The 26,677-nt window shown below is 47.3% G+C and overlaps 1 long non-coding RNA gene across 2 annotated transcripts; it reads left to right on the forward strand.

Moving 5' to 3' along the window:
• Nucleotides 1-12,754: 12,754 nt before the first annotated feature.
• LOC109765998 (uncharacterized) lies at nt 12,755-18,776 on the forward strand. 2 transcript variants are annotated; one of them, XR_012202585.1, is made up of 6 exons: nt 12,755-13,208; nt 13,289-13,346; nt 14,206-14,311; nt 15,957-16,073; nt 17,460-17,566; nt 18,440-18,776. It is a non-coding gene; the product is annotated as an uncharacterized lncRNA (long non-coding RNA). The 2 variants fall into 2 exon arrangements; XR_002233507.4 differs by having other exon boundaries at nt 12,890-13,208; nt 13,289-13,403.
• The last annotated feature ends 7,901 nt before the right edge of the window (nt 18,777-26,677 follow it).

The following is a 26,677-nucleotide window of genomic DNA, read 5'->3' on the forward strand; positions in this document are numbered from 1 at the left end:
CTCGAAATTTCGGGATTAAAAACAGTTCGGACCGCACCGAAATATGCAAAATTTCGTATAACTTTTTAACTGTGGCCACAATATGGGCTGTAATGCTAACAAAAAGAATATGGGCTCCAAAAAACCCTTAAGAATTAGCAAATGGGCTGTAAATTATTAGAAATAATGGCAGATGGGCTGTATGATGTTTTCCACAGATTTGAGGCTTTCCTAAAAATAGGTTGACGCACAAGCAGTGACTGTTGGATGTCCATCCAACGGCCGTCGTGCTTCTTCAATCTCTGCTCTTCCTGCTCCAGCCGCTCAAACAAGCGCTGGCGGGACTGCCTGCTCCCTCCTCCCCGCGGCCGGCTGTGCTGCCGCGCAGGCCTCACCGCTACCACCGTACTCCCATCGCTGGCCTAGCCATCCCTCTACTCACCCACACCTGTTGTTATTCTCCGGCGACGGCAGATGAATCAGTAAACCCTCGTACAGTCGTACTCCGCTCCGCGTGGGAAACAACTGCCGAGTCTTCCCTGGCTCCGTGTCGTTCCCTTCCTAGGCCTCACCGTCGTCCACCGCCCTGGTGCTTTCGGCGCGGCCTGGTCAACGTGGTCAACGAACGACTTGCATCTGAAGTGGACTGTGCATGGAGAGGCTGACAGCTGGGTCCACGGCCGCACGCAAGGAAATGCCTCCTTATTACGTGCAAAATAATGATTCCTCCACCTGACATCTGGGACCCACCGAAAGGGCCTCTGTATTTCATGAAAAAAACGTTACCGCCGCTGACAGCTTGGACCCACCAGCTATATCTTCGCACGCAAGGAAGTGCCTCCTTATTACGCACAAAAAAATGAATACCCCCTGCTAGCTGGGACCCAGTATAGTGGCAGGCTGACTTGTGGGCCTACTAAGTTGACGGGGACGGAGGGCGTTGTCAACTTAGTCAATATGCACGATTCTAGCTCCAGTGACCGTACGATGTCCATCCAACGGCCGTAGTGCTTCTTCAACCTCTGGTCTTCTTGCTCCAACGCCCAAAGCAGTGCCGGTCGTGCCTCGTGCTCCTACCTCCCGTGGCCGGCTGCGATGCGGCGGAGGCCTCACCGCCCCTACTACTCCCACCGCTGGCCAGGCCATCCCTCTACTCACCCACACCCCCTGTTATTCTGCGGTGACGGCAGCCTCACACCGCAGCGAACCAGTGAACCCTCATACTGCTCTACGCGTGGGCATCCACTGCCGCGTCTTCCCTGGCTCCGCGTCGTCCCCTTCCTAGGCCTCGTCGTCGTCTACCGCCCTGGTGCTCTCGGCGCGGCGTGGTCAACGTGGTCAAGGAACGACTTCCATCGGACGTGGACTATACGTGGAGAGGCTGACAGCTGGGTCCACGGCCGCATCAAGGAAGTGCCTCCTTATTACGCGCAAAATAGTTATTCCTCCACCTGACAGCGGGGACCCACCGGACGGGCCACCGTATTTCGCGAAAAAAACGTTTTCCCCTGACTGCTAGAACCCACCAGCTACATCTTCGCACGCAAGGAAGTGCCTGACAGTCAGGACCCACCTGGTCGAAGCGTACGTAGCGTTGTCATTCTGGTCGCGAACGTGTACATACATACTGGTCGATGTAGAGGCGCGCACGTGTCGTAGTAGAGGCGCGCACGTAGCATGTACACGTACGTACAGCGGCCAGGGTGCAAGAAAGTAAATACGGCCACGTACGTACATACGGGCGGGGTCTCGAACGCCTACTCGCGCGTGCGTACGGCCAGGGCTCGTGTACATGGCTGGGTCAGAACGGAGAAACAGCGTCGTCGTCGTGTTCATGGGGAGCCAACAGGCTGGGTCGGAACGAAATGCGTCGTCGTGTTCATCGGGAGGGCTTGGACGGAACAGCCAATGGAAACGAGGCCTGGCGTACCGCGGAACGGAGGAAACAGCCTTGTGTTCGACCAACCACGTTCGAAACGGGATACTGTTCATCGGGAGGGGTCTGGCGTACCGCAAAACGGAGGAAACGGACCTCCTACGGTCGAAACGGGGGTCCTGTTGATCGGGAGGGGTGTGGCGTACCGCAAAACGGAGGAAACGGACTTGTGTTGGAGCGCTACGGTCGAAACGGGGGTCCTGTTCATCGGGAGGGGTGTGGCGTACCGCAAAACTGGACTCCACGGGATACTGTTCATCTCCACCGTTGACCCCCTCCAGCCTCCACGGGCTACTGTTCATCCACCGTCGACCTCCTCCAGCCTCCACCTGCGACTGTTCATCCACGGGCTCCTGTTCATCCAGCCTCCACCGCGCGCTACTCCATCGGCTACTGTTCAACCACCCCTCTCCACGGGCTCCTGTTCAACCACCCCTCCACGGGCTACTGTTCATCCTGCCCTCCACCGTCTACTGTTCATCCTGCCCTCCACGGGGTGGTCCTATTCATCCTGCCCTCCACGAGGTCCTGTTCATCCAGCCCCAACCGGCTCGAACGATCGGGGTCCTGTTCATCCACCCCCACCGGGAACTGTTCATCCAAACCCCCAGCAACGCTCACTGTTCATCCAGAGGCAACGCCATGGGGTCCTGTTCATCCACCCCCACCGGGAACTGTTCATCCAAACCCCCCCAGCAACGCTCACTGTTCATCTAGAGGCACCATCAATCGGCTTCAGTTAGCAGCAGTAACGAAGGAATCACTCGATCGGGTTCAGTTAACAGCCATCGATCGATCGCTCGGGTTCAGTAACGCGTAGCCTGCAGTGCAATCGCTCGGGTCATTTATAGCCCAACGCCTCGCTCGGGCTCAGTTAGAGCCCAATGCCTCGCACACACGCGCGTACGTACGAGAGAAACACGCATCGCTCAGCCCCCAACCACCCACTGTAACCGGGGACTCCCCGATATTTTCCGCGCCCTCGCTTCTACCACGGTTTTTTCCGTCATGGACGGCCCAAAGAATGTCATGCAGTTGCGTCTACGGCCCGCCCAGGACGAAAAGCCCATTTTCTGTCATGATTTTTTGTCATAGAAGTAGGACCCCACCACATCTATGATGATATCGGGTTTTGTCACAATTATCGTCATAGAAGTGTCATAAGTATGACAGAAAAGATTTTCGTTTGGCCCAAAATATCACGGATGTGTCTTTTTTTTGTAGTGCTAGGTCGGTTTCAAGAGAGGCGAGGGCCTTTGTGATTTGACAGCTCATTACTGCTAGAGGGCGGGGCAGTCTAGCTAGGTCGGTTTCAAGAGAGGCGAGGGCCTTTGTGTTTTGACGACTCATTACCGCCCAGTCCGACCACCAGTCACCACCACGCCCCACTCCTCCTCACCTTATCTCTCACCTTTCTCGAGATATCATTTTTTCTATGAAATTCTCGAGATACCATTTTTTCGATAAAATTCTTGAGATATCATTAGTTTTTACACATGGGATTACTCCTGCATGGGTCAATCACAACAGGTGTTTTATAAAAAATGCATCTTGATGTTCCGTGCAATGCACGGGCATCTTGCTAGTGGTGATAAAAAATGATATAATTTGCTAGTCATCTCATTGTTAGCATTGTTCTATTCATGCCTCGCAGAGAACGTGACATGTGCGGCGAAACACCCGAAGCAAAAGAAGAAACACATGAGCAAAAGAAGAAGGAAGATTATCACCCCAAAAAAGAAGGAAGACGCACACACAAGTCTGGGGCGCTGCTCCCACTACATGAAGGGTTGCTGGCCGCGGAGTCGTAACTGCTTCTTCATCGCCTCCACGACCTCGATCTCCTTGTGTGTGTCCTCCGCCATCTTCTTCATTCTGTCCATGACGCGGGATTTCTCGACGCGAGCCTTCATCATCTATTCCACAACCGCATTACGTACCTTGACAGCAGCCGGGTGCTCGATGCGGAGCTTCGCCAACTCCTCCTTCTGTTCCATGATGAGGGCCTGCAGCATCTTCATCGAGGAACTACTATTCTCATGCAGCTTCTTCCAGCCGGCGTTCTCCTCCTTCAGCAGGTCGAGCTCATGGCAGAGCTTCGCCTTGTCCTCCTAAAGTTGCAGGATTTCACTGGTCGCCTTCTTCCCCGAGGCAATGCTCTTCTTAGCAGCATCACCAAGCCGGCGGTCAACTCCCCCTGCTCATTGAGCTCAGCGGGCATGTCGTCGAGGCTCTCCTTCAGCAGCTCCACCAAGCCGTGGATGAACTCCTTCTGCTTATTGAGGTGCTTATTGAGCTGATCGGGCATGCCGTCGAGGGATAACGACTCCAGCGCCACCAGCTCAGCATGTTCGCCTCCGCGGCTAGGGCGCTCCTGGGAGCCATCGCCTGCCCGTGAGAGATCTTTCGAGGTCTCTGCGTGGCGGCGAGCCCTCTTTTTTTCCGCAACCTTGGTTGCCGCTCCCTTGTTACGAGTAGTTCTTGACCTAGAGCTCTGCACACCGGCCATGGCAAGGACGAACGAAGAAGGACTTATGAGGAGGAAGGTAGAGTAATTTCCGGTTAGGTAGTTCCCCTTTTTATAACCTAAGTACTAGCACTAGTACTAAAACCTACATAGTGGGAACACGTTCAGGTTTGGTACGTACTATTAGGTGTGAGCAGGCTTGCACTTAATTGTAGCACTAGTACTTTGGAATGTGATGGGAACAAGGTAAAGATTAATTGATGGTTTTGGTTTCGAGGCCCGAAACAACTCCCGATGAGTTTAGTGGAACATAAATTTCAAGTACTCCCTCCATCTCAATTTACAAGGCTTGCACGTGTATCTAGGTCATCAATGTAACTTATATAAAATAAATTGTTTAACATAAAAAATATATCATTAAAAATAGAATATTTGAAGTTTGCAATGATATATTTTTCGTAATGTATGCCTCTTATTAAGTTGGTCAAATTAACGACCTAGGTACACGTGCAAGACTTGTAAACTGAGATAGAGGGAGTACTACACTGCTCAAATGCGGCCGCACAAGTCAGTGATGTAACTGGTCGTACATGTTAGACCAAGCCGATGTGTGTCCCTTCGGTGAGACGCGGGTCCGACCGACCGTCTGTTGGTGCGACCGACCGTAAAGTATTACGCAATGGAGACTTCTGGTTGTGGCTTCGGTTGATTGTCACGACCAAGCATTCTAAAACTAGTGATAAATCAATTACCATCTTTTTCCAAACGACCAAGTATTTTCACATGAATATAATACATATAGATGGAGTGATTGTCAAGGTTGCAAACCGACATGGCGTTGCAAATTCACTGCAGCAACAACCGACTAGGTCACTACATCGCTGGCGGGGAAGGAGGGAAGCTCACCTCGGATACGATGCATGCCCAGCGGCGCCGCTACAACTGGTCGCGGGATTTGGCTTCTCCTACCGCCCATTTAAACAGTTGCACCGGCTGCTCATGCCATTGCGCAGGCATGCGCGTTCTTTCCTCCGCAGTCGACTCCGTGAATATGATCTCTGCCATTAGCCCTAGCTCGAAACCAACGCGACGCTGCCAGATGCTGACATCCCTCAGCATCTCTCCCCTGAGATCGGCTTGCGCCTCTGCCTTGTGTTGCGCCACGCGCAGCTCCTTGGAACTTCTCTCCAGTTGATGCGACGCTTCCTTGATCCGATTTGCCCTTGCTGCCCACCACCTGAAACGCAGCCCTGGCATGTCCTCCGGCGCCACCGATCTGTGATTCCAGACCAATGGATCCCCTCTAAAACACATGTGGGTTTCTCTCAAAGGCGGCAGTGCTGCGGGCCGCAGCGAGAGGGCAGCCCGCGGGATCCTGGGACCTAAGGTTTTATCCATGGCGGGATCCGGTGGGCGAGGCGGGGAGGCGAGCCTAGGCGTTGGGAGAGCCCTACGAGGCTAAGATAAAGATAGTACTACTCCACTCCGTCCATATTTAAATACAAAGGCCACCAACAGTAGCCCTGGCAAAAATTGATCATGCTACTGCGTCTTGGTTTATTGGCCCCCTTTTTTTGTGCCACTTTTTATGACATGCATAAATATTTTGTTACTTACAAATATGGTCAAAAATTGGCACAAAATATGAAGGAGACCAATGGAAGTAGCAACCCATGATTTAACTACTCGCATGCGCGCAGTGGAGTAGTAATGTCTTTCTCAACTACTTCCTCCCTCACGTCCACTCAATTTGCATGCGCTATATTAATTGACCATCAATGAAGTGAAGGACTTTACACGCGTCAAATTATCACATGGGGTGGATCTTCGTACAAAAATGCGTCCCCCCCGTGTACCCGCGTGTGCGTGCGAGGGAATGAGTGCGTGCGTGGCGTGCGTGCACATCTTCGCTTCGTGCATGTACCGCTAGTGTGCCTCAGAGAGGACGAGTACATTCTTCTGGAATCAACAACACGTCACTGTGATCAATCCACACAAGGAGGTCGTGACAACGCCTCCACATGTGCCACGTGGCTTCATGAACTGTAAGAGAGACACTATGTAGCGTGCCATTGGAATTCTAATTTACGTGTTTTGCACATACTCGAAGTACTAGTAAGGTACACGTGCATTGCACGCACCAGATTTGGCAACCAAATTATGAATAAATACCACACTATAGCATGTAAGCTCTGAGTCATATATGCCTGATGTAGACCTTCGTTTAATTCTTATAGCTCATCTCATTCAAAATCAATTAGTTTTTATAAAAAAGCTAGGGCCTCTTTGATTTATAGGATTTCCAAAACGCGGGAATAGGAAAAACATGGGATTACAGTGGAATGTCATCTTGAATCCCACAGGATTTTATGAGTGTTTAATTGTGCATAGAAAAAACCGCAGGATTCTTTCAAAGAGGTTTGAGTGGATGGGATGTTTCCTATGAAATCTAGTGCAAATGAATCCTATGGAAAAATTCATATGGTTTACAGTCCTACAAATCAAACAACCAACATAGGAAAAATTCCCAAGGATTAGAATCCTCCAAAATTCCTTTGAGAATCCTTTGAATCAAAGAAGCCCTTAATCTATTTTATGATTCATGGAATTATGTGTTGTAAAGCATAAAGTAAAAACAAATAATGGCAATTCAACTAGAAAAAAAGTTTGGGCAGTTATGATACAGAATATTCTAGAACAAAGGAGAAGCACTTGTGTTTTGAGGTTGTGCATTATGCTTAAGTTCAACCATGGAGTCTGCTAGATTATACATGTGGCAAAATCTGGTGGGGGCTAGAAGATGGTGCGAGGGGCCAAGTGGAGGGAGACTATGAAGGAGTGCACAAGTGCGAGATCGATATTTAAAGAGAGGGGGCGAGAACGTGCGCTGTTGCGTGCAGTGGCAGAGCTATGAAAAATAAATGAGCTAGGGGGCCAAGCATTGTTAATCCTTTACGAGGAGGGCCAATTCATCAACTTAAACTATTTTACCAGCAATTGTCTAATGATCACATTCATATTAGCCTCGATATATAGTGATGTTAGGGGGGCAGGGCCCTTGCTGCCCCCTGTCTTCACCACTGTGCGCGTGTCTGAGACATGAAGCGGAAGGCATGGATGATGAGAGGGGGACGTTGGATATATAATTAATGTGGGTGTATTAGCTATGTAATCCTATATATAGAGGTATAGATTGATCGATGTGGACATGGTAAAGAAGGTGAGACCTCACTAGATATATAGATTGATCGATTTGTGTGGAAAACTATGAAAGACCTAGCTATATACACACACACATAGAGGAACATCGATCATTGCACATGCACGTGAGAGATAAGGAATGCCCGATATAGAGAGGAGGAGTGTGTGTGTGTGTGCATGCATGGGAGACCGGCCTGAAGAAAAAGATTGCATGTGTGCGATGGATAATGCCGACTGGTAGTGTGTGTGCATGCATGCAAGAGAGAAAGTTAGTGGTACAATTATAAAGAGAAGACGTCTGTGTGGGTGTAAAAGACTAGGTGAGGTCATAATCAATGTAAAGTTGAATTCAAATATTTGAATAAGAGATCATGATGTTTGAAACCCATGCATGCATGAATATAACTGAGATATGCGCGGTGTGGTTTGGAAACGAGCATGTTGTACTGTATACACATTGAACAAGGTCAGATTGATTTGAATTTGAGATACCGATGGCAGACATCGTTTGGCCACATTGCATCTGTGCATGGACACACCATTCTAATTGGAGATGATGGGTGGCTTTCGCATCATATATCTATATCTATACCCCTATATATTATATTTTATATTTTTTATATAGTGTGCGGATAACTTTAACTTTGAAAGATGGTCGTTGGATGAGGCCAATCCGATGGTGCAGATATGGCAAATTTGAGCACTACTGGCCGTTGGATATCATCTAGATTCCACCAGATTTTGCCACATGTACAATCTAGAAGACTCCATGGTTGAACTTAAGCATAATGCACAAACCTCAAAACACAAGCACTTCTTTGTTCTAGAATCTTTCATATCATAATTGCCCAAATATTTTTCTACATGATTTGCCATCATTTGTTTTTACTTTATGCCTTACAACGCACAATTCCATGAATCTTAAACTAGATTAACTTTCTTATAAAAACTAGATGATTTTGAATGAAATGAACTATAAAAATTAAACGAACATCTACATCATGCATATATGACTCAAAGCTTACATGCTATAATGTGGTATTTATTCATAATTTGGTTGCCAAATCTCATGCGTGCAATGCACGTGTACCTTACTAGTCTAAGTGGTGTTTGTGTGTGTGTTGTGCGTGTTAAACACATTGTAGATAGTATATCATACATGGTTTAGATTCCGAACATCTAGCTAGAGCATACATGTACTATGATTTGAATTCAACATAAAATGGATATATATATATTTGAATTTGAGATTGTAAGTACATGTAGTTCGTATTTATATATGAATTTACTTTTCCTATATTCATGTCATGTGTTCTGAAGATAATATTTAGATGGCCGTTGGATATCATCTAGATTCCACCAGATTTTGCCACATGTACAATCTAGAAGACTCCATGGTTGAACTTAAGCATAATGCACAAACCTCAAAACACAAGCACTTCTTTGTTCTAGAATCTTTCATATCATAATTGCCCAAATATTTTTCTACATGATTTGCCATCATTTTTTTTAATTTATGCCTTACAACGCACAATTCCATGAATCTTAAAATAGATTAACTTTCTTATAAAAACTAGATGATTTTGAATGAAATGAACTATAAAAATTAAACGAACATCTACATCATGTATATATGACTCAAAGCTTACATGCTATAATGTGGTATTTATTCATAATTTGGTTGCCAAATCTCATGCGTGCAATGCACGTGTACCTTACTAGTCTAAGTGGTGTTTGTGTGTGTGTTGTGCGTGTTAAACACATTGTAGATAGTATATCATACATGGTTTAGATTCCGAACATCTAGCTAGAGCATACATGTACTATGATTTGAATTCAACATAAAATGGATATATATATTTGAATTTGAGATTGTAAGTACATGTAGTTCGTATTTATATATGAATTTACTTCTCCTATATTCATGTCATGTGTTCTGAAGATAATATTTAGATGGTTGTATAACTAACCCGAGTACAATCCCATTCAAACAGGGAAAATGTACTCAAATTTAGTCCATATGCTAGACAACACACATTATTTTTTTATTGTTGAGGAAAGTGCAAATTGTTTTGGTACTGTACACGTTATGTTTGTTGTCCTGATTTTTTTAGTTTTTTTGTTGTATTTGAATGCATTTCTAGTAATCCCATTGTTAAAGTCTGAACCAAAATGAAGCCTCCTTAGGCCATATGCCCTAACAGCCGTCCGATCGTTTTCCCGAGCGCGTCCTGGCCGTCGGATATCCGGGTGGACCGATCCTGGCCGTCAGATCTTCGAGTGAGACAATCTGCGCCGTCGGATCGAGGCTGGACCCTGCTACAATGAGCAGTGTGTCCTCTGGTGTGCCACCGCCTGTTATTTCGGTGCCCCTCGGTGGGCATTTTGGTCTTTTCACGTTTAGTCAACCTGCCTTGACTGCCGCCCTCTCCCATTCGTCCTCCTCCCTGCTCCCATTCCTCCCTCGCGGGAACCCTAGCCGCCGCCCTCTCCCACTCATCCTCCTCCCCGCTCCCCTTCCTAGCGGCTCTCCCGACCGCCACGCGACGTATTCTCCTCCCCACCGTCGAACTCAAGCCGCCGCTCATCCCCCGTCCCCATCGCACCTCCCCTGAAGCCGCCGGCTGGCGCTCTCCCTTCACCGGAGGAGTTGGGTGAGAGGAGCGTGGGCCGTCGCCGTCCTCGTGCACCCCATGTCGCTGCCGTCGCCTCCGCCCAGTCGGGCGCCGCTCCTCTGCGCCGCTTTCCTCCTCCTCCTCCTCGAGGCCGGCCAGGTTCAAGCGTGGGCCGCGTAGATAGCAAAGTGGAGAGCTATCCGCGGCATAATCGTGGGCGGGATGAGCGAGGAGGTCTAGCCATCTGCGGCGCCGTCCCTGCCGTGCCTCAATCCAGGACGAGAAGCTCGTCCTCCTGCTCCACCATATGCCCGTGTGCAGCTTGCAGATGCAGACTGGGGTGTTCGTGCTGCCTCTCCATCCCACAAAGTGTTTCCGCCTCAGGTAACCCACGTCTTAGTCCCCTGATCTAATACTTATCATAGATTTGAGTGGCAGGATTGTTGTGCAGACTAGAGTGTGGAAGTCGGCTGCTCCCCTAAGTAAATTTCTATTGTGTGCAGTGGATTAGGATCAAGATTTTGGGTTCAGAGAGGTAGGTAGAGAGAGGATCATGTGCTTGCTTAGGTTCTGTACTCAGATTCAAAGGACACATAATATTTGTACACATTTCTTCCCAGCTTCATGTTAATTTAACTATCTATTGCATTGGCACTGTCTATTGGCTTGTACAGCATGATATGATTGCCTCTCGGTGCTTTTGTGTATATGTTGGATCTAATAAATTCAACTTTTATCTAATCGCCCAATTATTATTTTTCACTGTTCTGCAGGGATTGGTTGGACATTGCTGACCCAATATGATTCTAACTTCGCCTACATCTGTTTAGGAGAAGAAATAGAGGCACGTGGACATGTGCAGGTTTGCTTCTGAATAAATCATGTTTGTTGCAGGTTATTGTGCTTTGGAGTTCTGATGTATGTATACTAACTCTTGCATGGTGTGTGAGAACATTCCCGTGGTTGTCTGCAGTAACAAGGTTGATGTGAAGAATGGGAAGGTTTAGTAGTATGTAATTTCTGCCAAAAGCGACTACAACTTTGAGAAGCCCATCCTTTACCTTGCAAGCAAACTGGCTAGGTAATTGTCTCCCTCCCCATTGCTTTCTTCTGCCTGTGATCTCATATCATATATGCCTTTTAGACATTCATACTTATTATTGTTTATCTTCCCATTGGCTCTTCTGAGTAAAGCAAACGCAAGTAATGACTATATTGTATCGATGCCGGTCAGAGCAAGCAGGAAGAGGAGGAAGCATAGAGGGAGAAGGGTGAGGAAGAGGAGAGCCTGACCGGCACGTTGCGTCTCCCATAGGCACTACGATGGGAGAGTCATATATAGTAATGAAAAAATGTGATGAAAAAATGTTTACCAATATAATAATTTTTTCCTTTTCACTCTTTTGTATTTTTCAATAATCTCCCCTGGCTGTCTCCCCAACAACCATTGTAAAGACTATGTTTCTCCCTTTTTATATATATGAAAAAGATCTACAGTAAGGCATTTGCCTTACAGTTTTATGGTAAAAAAATATAATTATTTTGTAAGCTAGAGAAAGATAGTGAGATAATTTTTGTTTTGTTTTGGTTCTGGTTGAGATAATAAAGGTTTTTATGTCAATGAAAAGAAAAGACACTTGCAGTTTTGTATGTTGGATTTGGTGTATGCCTCAACAGCCGCTTAGGACGTTAATAAGTTTGTAGTGCTATAATTGTGTATGTATTGGGGCAGGTTATACTTTTGTTTATTGATTTCTGCCTTTTATTATCCCTATGTGGCATGGCTCTACGAATGGAACCACTTCAAACTAGAAATTTGAGAAAGTCTGGACTGGTTCAGTCTTTTGCTTAATTAGAAACAACTTTCCCTTTTGATTTGATTGATTTTATTTAAATCTTAGGTCTTGCTGGTGTTGTATATACTTGTATGGCAAGGTTGTCTTAACAAAATGATTCATATACAGTTCTTTTGGTTTTGTTGGAACAACATGGTATTGTCCAGAAGAAAAATTGTAATATGGCGCATCCAACAATTGTCACATACTTGCCTTTAGAAGTTAGTTTCACAAAGAATCTTTATAGTATGAAAATAAGTTCTCTTAATGTCTCATTAACTGAATGTTGTTGTACTTCATCAGTTAGTAGATGGCAAATTTACTTAAACAACCATTTTTCCTCAGTTCAGTTTGAAAAGTTCTCATGTTTTCAATGGCAGGAGTGAATCTGCCGAGCACCGGAGCTGTCCCTCAGATCCAACCACAACAGTTGGTTGATTTATCCCGATCTACTTAGCCAATTTCATTGCAGGGTTACTTTTGCCTTTGATATTTCGACCTTCTTTGTGCTTCAATTATCCAGGTTCAGCCCCTTTCCCTTTTCTGTTCATGTATTTTGTCCATATGATCTATGTGTACGGTCTGTATATAATATATGGAAGCATTTCTTTACAATAATTTTCTTCTCCAATATGATAAAAATGGATGCTGCATTTATGTTCATGTAATCTGAATATATAGGCCTTCTATATATAGAAAATGGCAGCATTGTTTCCAAAATAAATTGATTGATTGTGCACTAAAAATTGATTGTTTCCCAAAGTTAATTGATTTATTCCAAAAATTGATTGATTGTTTCAAAAACTGGTTGATTGATGTTTCCCAAAGTTGATTGACTGTTTCCAAATATCTTCATGCATCGCAGGAGTCACGGCGGGGGCGGGGAAGGAACAACAGTGACTTGCCCAAACCCCGCATCGGAATGGATTGGCGCGGCCGGCGGTAGGAAGCGGCCGCGTACAGGAGCAAGACGACGAGGAGGCGCGCGTCAGCCATGGAGGAGCTGCCTGTCGAAGCGGTTGCCACGGAGGAGCAGAAGCTACAGATCAGACGGCAGTAGTGGGTCGTCGCGCCGTCGACGAGAGGAAGCCGGGCTCCTCCCCAATCCTCTCCTGCCGCCGAGCTCGCTGCCGGCGCTGCTCTCTCCGTCGCGCTGCCATCTACTGCTGTTCCAGGTTCTTCTTCTTCTTCTCTCTCTCTATCTCTCTCTCTCTCTCTCTCTCTCTGACCGTCCTGTTTCTTCTCTCTTCACCAGGTCCGGCGGCTCCGGCGGCAAGGTGTCCCCTCCTCGTCTACAACAACCACTACAACAGGCACGTCTTGGTTCCCCTCCCTCTCCAATTGCATCTTCAGGGAGAAACAGCAGCCAGGTCTTGGTTCCCCTCCCTCCCCCAACAACAACAACAACAGGCAGATCAATTTTTCTTCTATGAACCTTCTCGAATGATGGAATCTCAGATTCATATATCCCTGCAAATTATAAACCAATATTAAAATTCTCATCTTGCCAAAAAAAATTGTGTGCATGTCCACTAATTAAGACAAGCACTTCGATAGTTTGCAATTTTGTTTGAATGCAATCGTGATGGACACAGCAAAGTGTATGAGATGCAGCGTGTAATCCTTGTGAAGAGCTTTGATGATAAAAGAAGCATTTTTGTTTTACTTTGAAAGCTTTAACATAGTAAATTAGAAAGGAGTGGCCAGAGCACATATTTGTTTCTGTTATGGAAATACAAGTGTTGCTACTGTAAATACAAAAGGAGTGGCCACAGCACCTATTCTGACCGAACTGAACTCTCAAGACATACTAATTCCTATATGAAGTGGAGAGTGATTAGACTCTAAGATCAGGTCGTATTCCATGCTTGTTTTTGGTTTAGCTTTGCATTTGAGAAAGAAAAAACTCTCAAAGAGTTTGGTAGTTGAAGTGATTACATTTTTGTTAATGAACCAAGTACTACCTTGACAGGTTTGATTTTGGACTTTGGTTTAGCTTTGAATGAAGTGGATGTTAAAAACTCAATTTGTGTTACACACATACCGTCGATGTGAGTGAAGAGTGGGTTGATATTTTAGTTATGATTCCATTATCATCCTTACGATCTGTTTACTTGCTTTTGTCAAATGTTGCACACGTTTAAGGCAAGAAATCACCACTTTCTATTTCAGGGCGGTCGAGAGTATGTTCGATGGTGCTGATTGGCCTATGTGGTATGGATGATTCATATTACTGCATTGCCAAGCCCTGCAACACATGGATTCATGGGCAGAGAAGGTAACCTTCTAAATTTCTTCAAATATGTTGTCATGTAGTTACTAGCATTTATTTAGATTAAATAATTCCTATTTAGATTATGTAGCTTAATTATCGGGCTACAAATATTTTATTTTGCAGCCAACTTACTTAAGTTTGTTTCAAGAATAGTATTTTGTCCTTGATTACTATGTAGAAAATAGATAATAAAGACATGGTTGCTGACACACACATGATCCAAGTATTTCTGTAGTAGTCGGTGTTTGTTTGTACCTTCTGGTTGTTTCCATTGCACAGTTTTGGAGACAATCCACCTAGCTCCTTTAATGAAATTGTAGTGCTAATGTTGGATATGGTCGTGCTTTGCTGAACTCCTGAAGCTGGTGGCTTCTTCCTCTGGATGCACCAGTGACAGCTTGGAACAAAATAACTAGGATGCCTCTGATAAACACTGTACTGTAGCCATCATATTCCCTTAGATAGCAGGACTATTCCAATAGGGGGTTGGGGTACATTAGTCAGACAATTTTATTCTTTGCTATCAAGGTTTCACACAGAAATACCATCAATTAAAGGTAGTGGTTGAACAAACACCTGTCACTCTCAGCATAAAAAATAAGCTTACCGACTACGTTCCCTTGAGATGTATGTGCTTTCTTCTAATTTATGCTTTTGAGCACATGGCCCTCTGCTGAGGTTACAGCCATGACCCTCTTGCTTTGGATATATCTTATAATTTCTGTTGCATAAGTGTGCCAACTGCTGAACTGATCCATGTGCCTTGTTGTTATTGGGCATTTGTGCGGGTAGGCAAGTTACATCTTAATTCTACTGTTTTGTCCAACCTTGCATTTTTTAAATCAATGGAGAAGACCAGTTCTCTCCAAGTGCACATAGTCTGCGAGCTAGGGTTCCACATGCCATTTTTTGTGTCATATGGTGATGTTTTTGTGGTTCAGTCGAACTGGACTGTTATATTAAAGATCATCTCACTGTTATGTTTTGGGAGCAAGTTGTTTGTTTAAAAGCATGTAGCCCACATGCATTGGATTAAGATATGGTATAAGCTATACGTTTGGTAATATTGTGAATCTTTATGCTTTGTCTTGAACTACATACACAATATATATTTTGCTTTGTACTTAATCTTGATGCTCTCTAAGTGAACCATATGTAAATTCTGCTTGAACCTGCATATTTCCCTAAGAAATACCAAACGCTGGACCGCTTTCTTTGACGGATATCATGCGCCATGAGTCGTGCCTTGGTTACTTTGCTGCCGGTAGTATTTAATTTCTATATATATTTCGATAATACCACATTGAAAATACCCTGTTGGTATATGGTTCGTAACCAGAGCGCCATATGGTGGTAGATCAGCGAGCAAAACCGTTGGTATTTTCTATATTATTTTGAAAATACCCTGTTGGCTGATTATGGTATGCCTTTTCATCTGCCAACCCACTGGTGTTTAACTGCAATAAATTATACCAAGTCGAGTAGTCCCTTTATTTGTTCGCAATTCATGAGTTGAAGGATGTTTCTGATTTGTATTTACCACATGGCGGCCATCTTAAATTACCATGGTGGCTCAATGACAATGGTGGCGGCTTACCAGTTTACATTGGATTTTAAATCTTTAATGGGTTTTGTTTGATTTCTGCAGGCCCAAGAACTGTTTATTCAGTTCCAAGAATGGATTTCATACAATCTTGGATTCGCAACCATTATTCTGTTCCTAATTTTCTGGTCGCGATCATGCCATTTCCAATTTGCAATAAGGGTGAGCATTGTAGGCTGAGAGAGATCTTACGATATTTTCAGGCCACATTTTCATAAGATTGCAAGTGACACAAAGTTCTTCTAGAGGACTTCTGATTTCACATACTCCATCCGTCCCTAAATAAGTGTCTTGTTAGTACAAAGTTGTACTAGAGTTGAGACACTTATTTTGGGACGGAGGGAGTATATACTAATGTTGGATTATCAACAGACCATTTTAAGCTGGAGTTCACAAATAAAGTCACATATTTTACAGGTTAATTGTCAGCACATATACATTCATGTTCACGATTTTTTTATGCTAAAACCGCCTAATACATGAAAGTATACACCTCTGCTTACTAATAGGATGCTATTTGAGTATGTACTCTGGCTGGTTAGATATATTTTGTGCATGTTCTTACCTTTGCTTCCTTAGTGTACAACCTCATACTTGGTGTCTTTTGAACTTAATATGCATTACATAACAACGGGTGAAAGAGCTGGTGTACATAATCGTCGGATGGTCGGGATAAAACTGAAAAATGGGACTCATGTGCTTTGTCACATTGTAGTAGGAAAAGTTGATATGCAGGTTGTCAAGAGCTTCATTTTTGTCCATCATATAGTTTATATAGCTTTGTCACCGAATGTATGTTTCGGATAGGGGGTGCTTGTGAAATTATATGCAACTATGACTCCCTTTCCCTTCCCTGATATTTACAATTCCTTTTCGATTAGCCATCACCGACACTGATTGAAATATTTATTCTGTTGTCGCACACCTAATACTTGCACACTATGTGTTTATCTATTTAGTTGGTCCCTCGCTGAAAATATATAGATTGTCCGCGATGGATGTCGAATTTGGTGTGGAATAGTTAATGAGAATCTGGAGAGTGCCTAATGTTACATCAACCTTTATTCTGTCCCAGATACACTATTAAAATCGAGGTACATGGATTGCAATCCAGCAAAGGAACTCAACAAATGAACAAACTCATAGAAAGTTACCAGTTCACCTCACACTTGATATGTTAGCTTTTTTTATTTTTCAACAGCAGCATGTATGGTCATGTAGATGATTTATTCATAAAACTCACTGGTTCTCATAAAGGTAACATCTACTTTATCAATAGACATTAAAGCCAATGTATATGGTTCAGTCGACTAATTTTCTAGGATGATATGAAGATACCTTATATAAGCTCTTCATAGAAGTGGTTTGTAAGTGGCAGAAGTGCGCAGAACATTTTTACTCCCTTTTCTCCATTAACTGTTCGATGGATGAATAATTATCTTTCTGCTTTAGGAACACTAACTTGATTAGCTCTGTGCGATTGAAAAATTTGTAAGTCCTGAAAGTGAATCCTGACTTATGTACCCTTGCTTACCTTTCTATACACAGATTATTCACTTTGCGAAGGTCAATAAAAACAAGTAGCAGGTGCCGGCGGTTGAGGCATCTTTGACTGGTACACACGAGCCAATTTCTCCCGTTAGAGTGGACGACAGGTATGACTTTACCCCGCATGTTGGTCCTTGGTTTGATTTATTTTTAATAAGCGATGTGAGATTGATAGTGGGTCACATGTTTATCAATGTTATTTTGGTATCATCAAATTACTTACCTGCCATTTCTTCTGTTGCAACTCTGTATCTTTTTGTTCATACATTTAGAAATCTTGGTTTAGGTTACAACAACTATTAAAGTAGTTGTATCGTGGCCTCTTGCAGTTTGCCCGCGTTCATTCTTCTCATGTTTGATTTTAATGCTTCTATTTTTTTGGTCGACCAGAGCTTATAAACAAGATTCATGGCTGCTTATGTCATGTGAGTAAGCACAATGCCAAATGTTAAAGAGTAAATAGGAATCAATATTCTTATAGAGGAAATCTGATGCCTCCATTTGGAATTAAAACTGAAAAACACAACTTCCAGTTATCTTTGACAGAATAGCAGCAGATCCAACCATGGCTAGACAGAATAGGTTATTTGTCAATTGGGCCAGAGAGACGATCTTGATTGGTCAATATGGTAGCATACAAAATATGTCGCAATGTTAAACGACTGTAGATTTGATGGTTTAGTTTCACAGGCAATTGAGCCTGTATCAGATATCATGTGTATACATTATGCTATATGACCATGAAAGTTTTGCCTACAAAATACAGAGCAGTTTGGTCTACAAAACATTTTACAAATATCTTTGACAGTCCGGATGTGTGTTTTTTCCTTTGACCCTGCAAGAGAATTGTAAAAGGATGAGCAGTTCTGGAAAATACCAAAGGCCCATCTAAGCATAGTAGAAAGCCCACCTCTCTTTACCACTATGCAATTTGTTTTGGCACCATCTGACCTAATGTTTTTCATTTCCTTCTTCTCCAGACCAGGCAAGCAGCGATGACGCCGGACAGGCCGCTCTTGCACCACCAGCCTCCCTTCAGGGTAGTTACCCACGGGCACATACTTCTGCCGTTTATTCTTACTTGTGATTCCACTCGTTGTGACCATGGCTCGATCCATGTTGTGGCACAATTATTATTTTTGTTTAGTCGTGATGGATCGTCTTGGCTTGCTTTTGGCACACCTGATTCCACTACCTTGTGTTGTTGCTTGGGCCAATTTCTGTGTACTGAACATATTTATATCAATGTTGTGCTTCTGATATAATATTGCTATATTATACTGGTGATTTCCAATGATTACTCTGATTTCTACTTGAGCCAGTGAGTATTTACAAGGTCATATTCATGTTGTGATGCAAATACTTCCTTTGGCTAAATTGTATAATTGTGACAGGTTCATACATCATGTAAGGAGTATTAAATTATAGCAAGTTTACTTAGGTTTTTTGGCATGTTATTCATAGGGTTATCAAGTTGGGTCCTAATAGGGTTATTCATAGTATTAAGTTAAGGATTGAACCTATGTCACTTCAATAGCATGCTATTGTTTATATTTGCAATGCTTCGATGACTGTACTGCCGTTACCGGATTGGATGTGACTTGTACCCGGCAGCACCTATATTTGCAATGCTTCAATGACTGTATTGCTGTTACTGGATTGGATATGACTTGTACCCGGCAGCGGTGCTGCTGGGTGCGGCAAGACGCACTTCCTACCTAGTATAGTAAAACGGGACATGGCTCTCTCTAGTGATGAGGTGCGAATTGTCTTTTTTTGGTACACGTTAAGCTTGTTCTCCTGAAATTTCAAGCCGCGCCTTGTTATGTCGAAATTTCAAGCTAGCGTCTCTTTCTATCGTGCTGCGAAACTCCCGCCTCTTCAACCCGCACCTTGTTACCCCGAAATATTTAAGATATATCTTTGTCTCGTTGTGCTCCGACAACTCCCTCCATCTCAACCCGCGCCTTGCTATTCCAAAATTACAACGCGCGCGAAAACTCCCACCTCCTATGAAATCCCGGCACGCGAAATGCCCGTGATACCCCTGAACCGAAACAACCGCCCAGCTCAAATCGATAGGGGTACTTTCGTAACTTGCCCCACATTTCGGACAAGCGCGTCCCTAAGCCATGGTTCCCCACTCCCATCCCATCTGCCCACCCATTCATACACCGAGGCCGCGAAAACCTGCGAAGCCCTACACCCTCCTCCGTCCGCCACCCAGCCGGAGCCTCTTCCCCGACGACGTCATCCACACCAACACCTCGACGTCCCTCATCCACCGTAGCGGGTAAGGATCCGTCGTCGATCTCGTCGTCCTGCTGTCGGTGTACAAAAGTAGGGGCCTTTCTGTACCCCTTTACTTGTGCACGGGCAGTCGTAGCCACACCTGCGGCCATGCTGGGCGGGGCAGAGGAAGGAAAGGTACGAGACTGCCAAGGCAGCACCCAAGCCAGAGGCATGAAGAGCAAAGGGGAAATATGGACTTCCCCCGGCAACACCATTGCCGGGGCGGCCTACATAGCCCCGGCAAGAGCCTTGCCGGGGCGACTTGCCCAACACCAGCAAGGCCACCACCCTTGAGCCTGAGAGTTCTGACACCATCGACAACGTCGCAACCACGATTTAGGGGCGCCTATGTGGTGGCATGCAGATCTTTGTGAAGACCAAAGGCCTGCGAGTTTACATAAGGACCAAAAGACGAAGACCCCCGGCAAAATCCTTGCCGGGGACGGCCGCGAGACCCCGGCAAGAACCTTGCCTGGGGCATCTGCGGGGCCGCGGCCAGGCCCACACCTACCAAAGCTCTGCTGCCCCGGCGGCCGTTCCGACGCGGCAACCAGCCCGCCAACTAGGCAAGCGCTTGCATGGCAGCATGCAGCTTCTAGGCCAACTAGTCAAGCACCTACGTGGTGGCATGCAGATCTTCGTGAAGGCCCTGTCACCACACCAGCACAACGATCAGCCAGCCAGCATGGTGCTGCATGCCTCGTCAGCTTGGACGCGCATCGAAGCAAGGCGAGGCGGCGACGGACAGGGCGAGCTTTGTTGCCGTCCCCGATAAAGCAAGAGGGCACGCAGGCAGCGCATTAAACTTGTACACTGTAGATACTTTCCACCTTCTGTGTGCCACTGTGGCGACCTCTTTGACATATAAAAGGAGGCCCGAGGCGTACTGCGGAAGGATTTGGACTTTTTGGACTGGGCACACATAATAGCTAGTCCAAGAACTGAAGAACATAAGATAAACACAGACAAGCAGGACTAGGGTTTTACGCATCATTTGCGGCCCGAACCTAGGTAAAAATCCCCTCGCGCTGATTGCTAGACCTGCTCTTTGCACAGCTCTTCACCCCCGCCAACCGTAGAAGCAGTCCTCGGGATCCCATAGGTGTCATTTCCCTGACATCTTTGGCGCGCCAGGTAGGGGTAGAGGCCTGTGAAAATCTGGTCTAGAAGTTAGTGCATCGACTTCTTCATCGCCATGGCTCCTAAGAAGAAGGGGATCACAGCGATCGGTTCGTCTGGAGCCGAACCGCCCGTACCAGCGCGGGCGGGCGACGGGGCGGCCGCGGATGATGGCGGAGGCGTGGCCCGCGAGCATCCATGACACTCTGGCAATCGGAGCCAGGCGAGCGGCGTCGTTCGTGCCCAAGACGACAAGCTGCACGCCGCTGGGTCCAGGGGCGGGGCCGTGCTGCCCACGGGTGGCACGTCGACCTCTAGGATTCCCCAGCCGGCGCCTGCGTCGCGGTCTTCCCATGTTGCGCATGACGAGCAACGCCGCGACATCGGTGCCCCCGGGCGCCGCCGCGGGAAGAGCCCTTTGCGTCACTCTCGAGATGCACCGAGCCAGCATGCGCGCCCAGACGCTGGCAGAAACGGCGCGCATCCGCGAGACCGTGGTAGGGCTCCTTCTAACGTGGTTAGAAGTTAGAGCCCGTCTCGGTCCACGCAGCTTTCGCCGCAACCCACGCCAGCAGAAGCGTTGGCGCGCGTGCAACTGCTCCTCGACTTTCCTCCTGCCGCGGAGAAGCTCGACGAGTGGAGAGCCACTATCAAGACACAAGTCCAGCGAGCACGAGTTCCAGAAAGCTACGGAGGCCATGTGCATCAACGGTGGCGCCTCGTTGCATACCTGTCACTGCCAACTGAAACAATGGGCGCATGACGTCACTGCGGCGAAGCCATCGTTCGACGCCCAGAGGCCACTGAAGTGGTCTAGCACGCCTATCGTTTTTGACACCGAGGATCACCCTGATCGCACAATGGCGGTCGGGTGTTTGCTGTTGTTGGCTTCGCCAACAATACGCAACCTCAAGGTGACAAAAGTGCTAGTCGACGGTGGGGCCGGTCTGAACTTGATCTCGCCCACCGTGATCAAGAGGCTGCAAATCCCCGATGGAGATCTCGAGGAGACGGGCACGTTTCAAGGGGTCAACCCGGGGAGGAGTTAGCCGAAGGGTAAGATCACGTTGCCTGTTACATTTGGGGGCGAGCTGAACCATAGGACGGAGAAGATTTTTTTTGATGTTGCCAAGATCCCTTTGCCCTATAATGGGATCCTCGGCCGCCCAGTGCTGGCCAAGTTTATGGCGGCATCACATTACGCCTACAACACGTTGAAGATGCCTGGGCCAATGAGCATCATCACCGTCCCCTTCGACAAGAAAGACGCACTCATCTGCGCCGACCAACTCTACTGGGAGGCGGTTGCAGCAGCTGCCGCCAAGGCACTTGCTCCTACTGCCGAGACCCCGGGAGAGAACAAAACCAGCAAGGCCCCTTCCGGCAAGACTTCTGACCCCGGCAAGGACTCCTGCACCCCCTCCGGCAAACGCGCCTCTTCGGAGCGCCGTGTTCCTGATGGGGACGTGCCAGAGAGCTCCGCCAGCAGGAGCAAGAGGTCCAAGGCGGCCCCACCAGAAACCAAGAAGGTGCCCGTCAGGGAGGATGGCACGATGGAGCTTTTACCGTAAGCTCCACCCTTGACAGCAAATAGGAAAGCGCGCTCGTCGCCTTCCTGCGGGCGAATGTTGACGTGTTTGCATGGCAAGTATCCGACATCCCCGGCGTTCCCAGGGAGGTGATTGTGCACCACCTTGCTGTCTGTCCCCATGCGCGGCCCGTCAAGTAGAAGCTCAGGAAGCAAGCTTTGGAGCGACAAGAGTTCATCATCGAGGAGATCAGGAAGTTGGAGGTGGCAGGCTTGGTTAGAGGAGTGCTCTACCCCACGTGGTTGGCCAATCCAGTGGTAGTGCGTAAGGCAAATGGGAAATGGAGGCTATGTATTGACTATACAGATATCAATAAAGCCTGTCCAAAGGATCCCTTCCCTCTGCCATGCATTGGCCAGATAGTGGACTCCACTGCCGGGTGTGACCTGTTGTCATTCCCCGACGTCTACTCAGGATACCACCAGATCTTCATGATGAAGGAAGACGAAGAAAAGACTGCGTTCATCCCTCCATGTGGTATGTACTGTTTTGTACAAATGCCTTTCGGGTTGAAAAGTGTTGGTTCGACATTTGCCCGAGCAGTCCAAATTGGTTTTGAGCCCCAGCTGCATAGAAATATGGAAGCTTATATGGATGATATAGTAGTCAAAACCAAGGACAAGGCCACGCTCGTGCGGGATCTGGAGGAAACATTTGCAAACCTGCGCAAGGTTAACCTCAAGATCAACCCAGAGAAGTGTGTGTTCGGCGTCCCATCCGACAACGCGGAATCGAAGCAAATTCCGACAAGATCAAAGCGATTGAGCAGATTGAGGCGCCAAGACGAGTCAAAGACGTCCGTAGGCTTGCCGGCTGCGTTGCTGCTCTAAGTAGGTTCATCTCCAAATCTGCTGAGCGCGCCCTCCCCATTTTCAAAGTTCTAAAAAATGCGGGTCCAATGAAATGGACTCCGGAGGCAGAGGCAGCGCTGTAAGATTTGAAGAGGTACCTCTCCTCCACGCCAATACTAGTCGCGCCTAAACCACAAGAGCCGTTGCTGCTATATCTAGCGGCAACGAATCAAGTGGTCAGTGCGCTAGTGGCACAGAGAGACTTTGAGGAAGAAGCAGCGGCAGCGGCAAAGCCATCGGGTGATAGGCCGGAGCTCTCCCCGGCAGGGCCTGATGCCGGCGAGGTGGAACCCCCGGCAAAGCCCGGTCCCGGCAAGACAGAGTCTGCGCAAGTGGGCGAAGTTGAACAGAAGAAGAATGTGATGCAGCACCCGGTTTATTTTGTCAGTTCCCTCTTGCAGGGGGCTAGATCAAGATATTCTGGTATACAGAAGCTACTTTCCGGCCTCCTTTTGGCCTCAAGAAAGCTGCGTCACTATTTCCAAGCGCATGAGATCACCGTCGTCGCCCGCCTCCCTTTGCAACAAATCTTGCACAACCCGGATGCAACCGGGAGGATTGTGGAGTGGGCGTTGGAACTGTCGAGCTTTGGCCTCAAGTTTGAAAGTACTTCAACAATCAAGAGCCGAGCCTTGGCAGAGTTCATAGCAGAATGGACCTCAACGCCCGACGAAGAGATTCAAGAGACCACCCTTCCCGGCAAGGAGACGAGTCGTGATTGGATTATGTACTTTGATGGAGCTTTCTCGCTGCAAGGTGCTGGTGCCGGCGTGCTACTCGTCGCACCCACCGGAGCACCTCAAGTACGTAGTCCAGATGCACTTTCCTGGGCAAAATCAACGAACAACACTGCAGAGTACGAGGGATTGCTTGCTAGTCTCAGGATTGCGGCAGGCCTCGAAATTAGGAAGCTCATCAGCAGGGGTGATTCGCAGCTTGTCGTCAAGCAAGTTAACAAGGATTACTAGAGCCCATTGATGGAGGCCTATGTGGATGAAGTGAGGAAGTTGGAGGAGCGTTTTGACGGTCTACGAGCAGAGCATGTTCCCCGAGCAGAGAATACATTGCTGACGACTTGTCGAAATGCGCTGCCCTCAAGTTGCCTGTGGAACCAGGTACCTTTGTGCTTCAATTAGCCCAGCCATCCGTTGAGCCATCAGTGGCACAGAACAAGCGAAGGAAGGTATGGCCCGACAAGTACTTTCCCGCTGAGCTCCCAGGAGCCGCCGGCAAGGAAGTTGCAGGGTACCCCAAGCTTGCCAGGGAGCAGCAACCTCCGGCAGGGCCCCAAGCCCTGACCATAGAGGCAGCTGCCCCTATGGTCGAAGATGAGCCTTTAGTCCTTGCCATCGAGCCCCAGGCTCCGGCATGGGTGCAGCGAACCGTCCGTTTCCTCCAAACAGGGGAACTCCCTGAGGAACATGAAGAGGCAGAGAAAGTAGCCCGTCGGTCCAGCATGTACCAGTTTGTGGATGATGCCCTATACAGAAGGAGACCGAACGGCGTGAAATTGAAGTGCATTCCTCAGGAGGACGGACTGGAGCTGTTGGCAGAGATACATGGAGGCATGTGTTGCTTCGACATAGGGTCAAGAGCCCTTGCCGGCAAAGCGTTCCGGCAAGGTTTCTTCTGGCCCACTACTCTCCAGGATGCAACTGCACTAGTAACCAAGTGTGAAGCGTGCCAGTTCCATTCAAAGAAGCTTCATCAACCAGCCCAAGCTCTTCAGACAATCCCTCTTTCCCGGCCATTTTCGGTCTGGGGGCTCGACATACTAGGCCCCTTTCCCCGTGCTGTCGGGGGCTTTGAGTACTTGTACGTCGCGATCGACAAGTTCACAAAGTGGCCGGAAGTGGAACCGGTGAGAAAGGTGACAGCACAATCAGCCGTCAAGTTCTTCAAGGGACTAGTCTGCCATTTTGGTGTGCCAAATAGAGCCATCACCGACAACGACACGCAGTTCACGAGCCGCACCTTCATGCAGTACATCCAAGACCTCGGCGGCAAGGTTTGTTTTGCTTCTGTTGCTCATCCCAGAAGTAACGGCCAGGCTGAGAGGGCGAATGCAGAAGTGTTGCAAGGCCTCAAGACCAGAACTTTTGACAGGCTACACAAGTGCGGAAGGCCCTGGATTGATGAGTTGCCAACGGTTCTTTGGTCGATCAGAACGACACCAAATCGAGCCACTGGCCAGACACCCTTTGCCCTGGTATACAGGGCAGAAGCAGTTCTCCCCACGGAACTCATATATGGGTCACCTCGAGTGCTCGCTTATGATGAGCTTGAGCAAGAGCAGTTGCGCCAAGATGATGCGACGCTCCTTGAGGAAGATCGTCTTCAGGCTGCTGTGCGAGCCGCTCGCTACCAGCAAGCCTTGCGTCGCTACCATAGCCGCAAGGTTCACGCCCGAAGCCTTGAGGAAGGCGACCTTGTTCTTTGGCGAATCCAATCCGCCAAGAGTTCAAACAAGTTGACGCCAAAGTGGGAAGGCCCTTATCGGGTAATACGAGTCACCAGGCCCGGTGCAGTCTGCCTGAAGACCGAAGATGGCATTCCGGTGAGCAATTCCTGGAATATGGAACATCTTTGCAAGTTTTACCCCTAAGGCGCGGTTACCGGGAGCCCCGGCAACCCCCCTTTTGTACTAGCCTTGCCGGCAAGACATGTAACCCTATGTACAAAGCCAGGCGCAGACCCTGTGCGCAGTCAGGAAAAAACCTTAGTATGTACAGTTTCTCGTTGATTTCCATGTTTATGTGTATATGTATATAGATGCTTGTCTAGGATATTGTACTACTTTTTGACTCCAACAAATGTTAATGGACCGCCAAGGTTCCATGCTCCTGTCCTCTCTTATTTCCAGCCGCGGCAAGGACGCTCGATTCCGCCAAGGACCCGACTGTGGCAAGAAATTGGGAAGACTGCCCGGCACGGCGATCCCCGGCAAACCAAACAGATAAAGTTCACCTCTTGCCCATTCCCGTTCCTAACCTGTGACTTGTGCATTAGAAAACCTCGCCACTCTATTTTAAACTTAGGTGCTCCCATCCCTGACCCGAACGCTGCTTCGGTCAGAATGGTCGCAGTAGCCTTTACTAAAAGGAGATTGACGAGGAGCTGGACCCTTTGTCTGTAACCCGGCAGATGTGATTCTCCGGCCGGCACAGAGGACACCGGCAGGATAGCTTCCCGGGAGAACTCGTTTATTTGCATTAAAGAGGCATTTCGCCTCTGCATGGACATGTCCATGCACAAGTTCCCAACAAGGCTGGTCTTTTTCATTGACATGCTGATACAAGTACGAATGTTACAGGACTCAGGCATGGGCTCGAGAGATTACATTATTTAGAAATTAATATTTGGCAAG

The sequence above is a fragment of the Aegilops tauschii genome, chromosome 2 (genome assembly GCF_002575655.3).
Source record: "Aegilops tauschii subsp. strangulata cultivar AL8/78 chromosome 2, Aet v6.0, whole genome shotgun sequence".
NCBI classification, from domain to species: Eukaryota; Viridiplantae; Streptophyta; class Magnoliopsida; order Poales; family Poaceae; genus Aegilops; species Aegilops tauschii.